Here is a 6,000-nt window from a genome sequence, read left to right on the forward strand (position 1 = left end):
GGTAACCAATAAAATTGTCTTACTTTAATTTTCATGGTGCTAAAACGGAAATACTGGTTAATAAAAGAAAAAAAAATTCAATAGCCATTTTCCTGTACAATATGTATGGTTTTTTGGTCAATTTAGGTAAGGATCAGGGGAACAGTTTTAAATCTTTTTCACAGATATTGCCCTCAAGATCGACATACTGCACGTCATTCACACACATGCATATGATCACAGGTATGGCGTGTTACTGTGCTTTGGTCATGAGGACGTGTCGTGGTGAAGACTATGAATATTAAAACAAGCTGAGCTATTTGGTCACATATTCTTTCTCCCTAAGACAGCTAGTAAGTATTTGGCAATTTTCAACTACGGTACTTTAAAAAGAGAAAGCACTTTTTTTTTTTTTATCAACATAGAAAATCTGCTTGAAAATATATCACATTTTCATTTTGGTTACTCTTTCAAAGTTAAATGTTATATTCAACAAAACGTGAAATAGTTCCGTGTTGAAGGGGCATACCGAGAACAGGTTCCAAACAAAAGGAACAATTAACTTCTATAAAAAAAAATTGTTATGAAATAATTTGTTTTTTTTTGGCTTAGGTTCAGTTAAAGCACTTTTCATATCGGCTGCCCCTTGAAACTGGAACAACTTAAAAACAATTAAAATAATGAAGGAAAATAAGGAAAAAGCATCAGAATGTGTACATCTTTGGGAAGCATTCAGCTACGTTTACATATGAAAATCTTTTCTTTTTGGATCGGCTGACAAGGTGTTCTACGTTGGAAACTAGGGCCATGTCCCTGTGCGCACGCTTCAGGGAAAAAAACACCTTTTACAAACATTTCAACAAACATTTTCTTTGTTCTTCAGCCGCCAACTCGGCATCGGGGAGCTCCCGCGGTGACTGATTTGGCATCTGGAGAGTTAACTTGACAGCGTGACCTGAAACAATCACCTGATTTGGTTTACCATTGAAATGCCATCAGGTTTGGTTTACCATTGAAATGCCATCAGGTTTGTGCGATGAAACAACGTCCGATTCGTTGTAGGATAACGACAACTCTTCTTCTTGCTTCACTTGAAGGACTTCATAGAAAAGGTCAAGAACGTTTCTTCTTCCCCGTGGGAAGGGGTCAAAGGAACGTCCTTTTGAGGTCCATTATTTTCCATGAGATAACCTCCTTGCACAAATACGTCTTTGGAGATGGACACATGGACACGTTGTTTTGGTTCTTAAAGCCATGGATAACCAAACACTGGATCACTGAAGAGTTAACAAGACTAGATCGTTATCTGCCTTCATGGCTTCCAACGACCAAGGAAACTTCACGTCTTCCAACGACCAAGGAAACTTCACGTCTTCCAACGACCAAGGAAACTTCACGTCTTCCAACGACCAAGGAAACTTCACGTCTTCCAACGACCAAGGAAACTTCACGTCTTCCAACGACCAAGGAAACTTCACGTCTTCCAACGACCAAGGAAACTTCGCGGCTTCCAACGACCAAGGAAACTTCACGTCTTCCAACGACCAAGGAAACGTCCTGTCAGCTCCAGGCCAGGGTTCTGTTCTGGTTCTGTGCATCAAGCCTCTCTCTGAAACATCTATGGTCAGTTACTGGAGATACACGGTCCAACTCGTCGAACGCACAACACAGGCGTAATCCGGGCTCAGGTGGTCCGAGGCAGGATGAGGCTTGTGGCCTGTGACCAATAGGACAGAGCAGGATCAGGCTAAGGCATGTGTGAATGGGACCAGGGGGGAGGATTGGTGACATTCAGGCTCTGCCATGGTTCCACTCTCCATGGCAGTCATCCCGGTAGGCACCCTGAGGACGGGCGTTGTTGGCGGCTGGCACGGGACACTGGCACGGCACACTGAGGAGGGTCTCACCCTGCGGAGGGTGAGAGGTAAGGGGGGCTGACAAGGAAGGGTTTCATATATTTTGGCTGAGGTAGGCGAGCTCAAGCAGCATCAACAGGCTAACGTCGGCCTTCGACTATGGCTCAAATATTCTCGTCAGACTGAGGTAGCCGTCTTTGGAGGTATGTGGCTTTTGGTTGTAGTGCGGGATGGGGGGGGGCAGGGAGGCAGGGGTTGGGGTGTGGTTAAAGGGTTAAAATGGACGGTGGCTCATTTGGTTCCTCCACGTCGACCCGTCTCGAGGCTAGTACGGTGATAAGACAATCATTTCAATCAGACTCACGTCTCCACGAGGCTGCGTTCACAAAGGCCGCTTTGTTTTCTCCCAGTATTATTGCAGAGCGATTGCTAACCGAAGGCAGACTCAGTCGAACCGTTCCAGAGTTCCACAAATAGTTTAGCTACCTTTAGTGCAGAGTGCTCTACAACGAAAAAGACAGCGATCCGAAAAAGACCCCATTCGGTCAGTGTACTGTATTTGGCATTATTTGGGGACTTTTTCAGAGTACGAGCTAGCATGCTACCAGGGACATTTTGGTTATAGAGAGGACTCCCCGTGGTTTTGCATAACATGACTCTTAATATCAACTGGACTCGATTTGTAGTGAGAATGTTTCCTCAAGGCTTTTGTTCTGCGTACACAAGGTGTAGGCCGACAGGCGATAAAGGCATTAAGCTTTGGTTTGACATGGAGGGGGTGGGTTGGGGGGAGAGGAGTGAGATGGAGGGGGTGGGTTGGGGGGAGAGGAGTGAGATGGAGGGGGTGGGTTGGGGGGAGAGGAGTGAGATGGAGGGGGTGGGTTGGGGGGAGAGGAGTGAGATGGAGGGGGTGGGTTGGGGGAGAGGAGTGAGATGGAGGGGGTGGGTTGGGGGAGAGGAGTGAGATGGAGGGGGTGGGTTGGGGGGAGAGGAGTGAGATGGAGGGGGTGGGTTGGGGGGAGAGGAGTGAGATGGAGGGGGTGGGTTGGGGGGAGAGGAGTGAGATGGAGGGGGTGGGTTGGGGGGAGAGGAGTGAGATGGAGGGGGTGGGTTGGGGGGAGAGGAGTGAGATGGAGGGGGTGGGTTGGGGGGAGAGGAGTGAGATGGGGGGGGGTGGGTTGGGGGGAGAGGAGTGAGTGCTACAGATGTTTCTGGAAGGTTGTACAGCTTGTTTCCGGCGGAGGCTCCTTGATCCATTATCAGCCTCATTAGCAGCAGCGTTTGGGATCAAAAGCACGACAGAAACAGAAGCGCATCAATGTCATTATCACTGATGATGAGAATCTCAAATCATCAAATTCAACCAATTAAATTCAATCATCAAAATCATTAAAAAATAAACGACAATCACAATGACATCCGACTGGAATAACACGCAAACCAACCAAAACATCAATCGACCAATACGGCGGCGGGGATGTGAATAAAGGGGAGTGGCAAGAGTTTTGGGGGGGGGGCTTTGGTTGGGCAGGCGAGCGGGAGGAACCTAGCACACCATCGGGGGGGGGGGGGGGGGGGGGGTATGCTAGCCAGTGCCAGTGCCAGTGCCAGGCAAACCCGAGGGGCGCTGCTCGATGAGGACGTGGCACTGGGCGGGACCTCCTCCCTGAGTGGTGGAGTCGTGACACTGAGAGAGGAGAGAGAAGCACGGCTTCGTTATTCAATGCTGTTACTTTTCATCAAACACGTTCTTAATTTTTAGTTGTTAAAAAAGTGTTGAAACACTATGAAACAAAAAGGGGCGACACAGAAGACAAATAAGAGACATAGTGGACAGGCATACAGAAAATAACATGAAACAGTTATACAATAAAGTGTGTAATGGTGATAAAAGCAGAGATTGCAGGTTATGCCAAGAGTGCGTGTTCCATGCATTCGTAGTATATAAAAAACAAAATAGAGCGTGTACACTTTCAGGTGACGTATAAGGTTCACAATCTGAGTGACCGTACAAAAATAATCATTGCCTCTATGAAATATATCATCGTTCTCGTCTTCTCAGACGAATCTGTTGGTGTCTGTCTCGTTGCTATTGCATGGGGCTGGAGGGGGAGGAGCCTCTGGCTGGTCATGTGACACTGTGTCTCCTACGATGAGAGCAGCGATGACAACCTCCTTGCTTCTTCAAGACTTCAGTCATTCTTAGAGACTGATGGATGAACCCTTTCACTGCCACACTACCAAATGGTTAACCCTTTCACTGCCACACGACAAAGGGTGAACCTTCTGTATTGTCGCAGTGAAAGGGTTAACCTTCTGTATTGTCACAGTGAAAGGGTTAACCTTCTGTAATGTCGCAGTGAAAGGGTTAACCTTCTGTAATGTCGCAGTGAAAGGGTTAACCTTCTGTAGTGTGGTAGTGAAAGGGTTAACCTTCTGTATTGTCACATCTGTATTGTTGCAGTGAAAGGGTTAACCTTCTGTAATGTCACAGTGAAAGGGTTAACCTTCTGTATTGTCGCAGTGAAAGGGTTAACCTTCTGTATTGTCGCAGTGAAAGGGTTAACCTTCTGTATTGTCGCAGTGAAAGGGTTAACCTTCTGTAATGTCACAGTGAAAGGGTTAACCTTCTGTATTGTGGTAGTGAAAGGGTTAACCTTCTGTATTGTCGCAGTGAAACGGTTAACCTTCTGTATTGTCGCAGTGAAAGGGTTAACCTTCTGTATTGTCACAGTGAAAGGGTTAACCTTCTGTATTGTCGCAGTGAAAGGGTTAACCTTCTGTATTGTCACAGTGAAAGGGTTAACCTTCTGTATTGTCACAGTGAAATGTTGTTGTATATTTATGTGTGTAACCGCCAAACATTTATAAACATATAAAGTGGTGCACTCACGAAGTAGCTTCTAATCAAAGGCACCTGCTGCCGGACAAGTAACGTTATTATATATCATTGTTTTTCCCTGAGTGCCTTTGTTATGGAAGACGAGTTCACCTTTAAATATCTTTGAATGCAATTGTTTGTTTGAACACGTTGGTATAATAATGAACAACATGTGAACAATATTGAACTGTGAAATATGTAACTAATTGTATGTTTGTGTTTGACTGTCCTATGCAGTTTTCACGGTGCAAACGAGGTGCAAACGAGGTGCAAACGAGGTGCAAACGGGGTGCAAACGGAGCAAATGAGGCAACCGTCACTACCTGTACAAATGACAAACTACCAAAGAAAAGCTACAGTACTGCTAAGCTGAAATGCAAAAGAGAAAACAAATAAAAGCATCTGTACGAAACATAACCGCATCTTTATTTCAACACCAAGCCGGGGGGCAGTTACAGTTAACCTTCTGTATTGTTGCAGTGAAAGGGTTAAGTCCACTGAGAGGCTGCAGCAGAGGAGTACGTTTCTCAGAACTAAATGTAGATTCATCATAGTTGTAGATTCATTATAGTTGTAGATTCATTATAGTTGTACATTCATTATAGTTGTAGATTCATTATAGTTGTAGATTCATTATAGTTGTAGATTCATTATAGTTGTACATTCATTATAGTTGTAGATTCATTATAGTTGTAGATTCATTATAGTTGTAGATTCATTATAGTTGTAGATTCATTATAGTTGTAGATTCATTATAGTTGTAGATGCATTATAGTTGTAGATTCATCATAGTTGTAGATTCATTATAGTTGTAGATTCATTATAGTTGTAGATTCATTATAGAATAGAATAGAAATACTTTTATTATCCAGAGGGAAATTTGACACTCATCGCTCAACATTAAACATTTATACAGAACAGGTCACGAATAAGAATAACAAAACAAATCAAATTGCCTAAGATAAGAGTAGAATAAAATAGAATAAAAGTGGAATAAAATATACAGTAAATAAATACAGTAAAAATATACTGAGGTCTACAGTAGGTGTAATATTGCACAGTGCTGTTTCAAAAGTAAGAGTCCAGGAAAATGGTAACTGTCACTCTGTGCTCAGTGATGCAGTGAGGCACAGTGATGCATTGTATAGTCTGATGGCTGTTGGAATGAAGGACTTCCTGTGCCGTTAAGTGCTGCATTTAGGTAGTGTGAGCCTGGCACTGAACATGCTCCTCCTGTCAGCCAAGTCTGTGTATAGTGGGTGGGAGGGGTTTTCCCTGATGGCC

The sequence above is a fragment of the Notolepis coatsorum genome (genome assembly GCF_963971535.1).
Source record: "Notolepis coatsorum genome assembly, chromosome: 1".
NCBI classification, from domain to species: Eukaryota; Metazoa; Chordata; class Actinopteri; order Aulopiformes; family Paralepididae; genus Notolepis; species Notolepis coatsorum.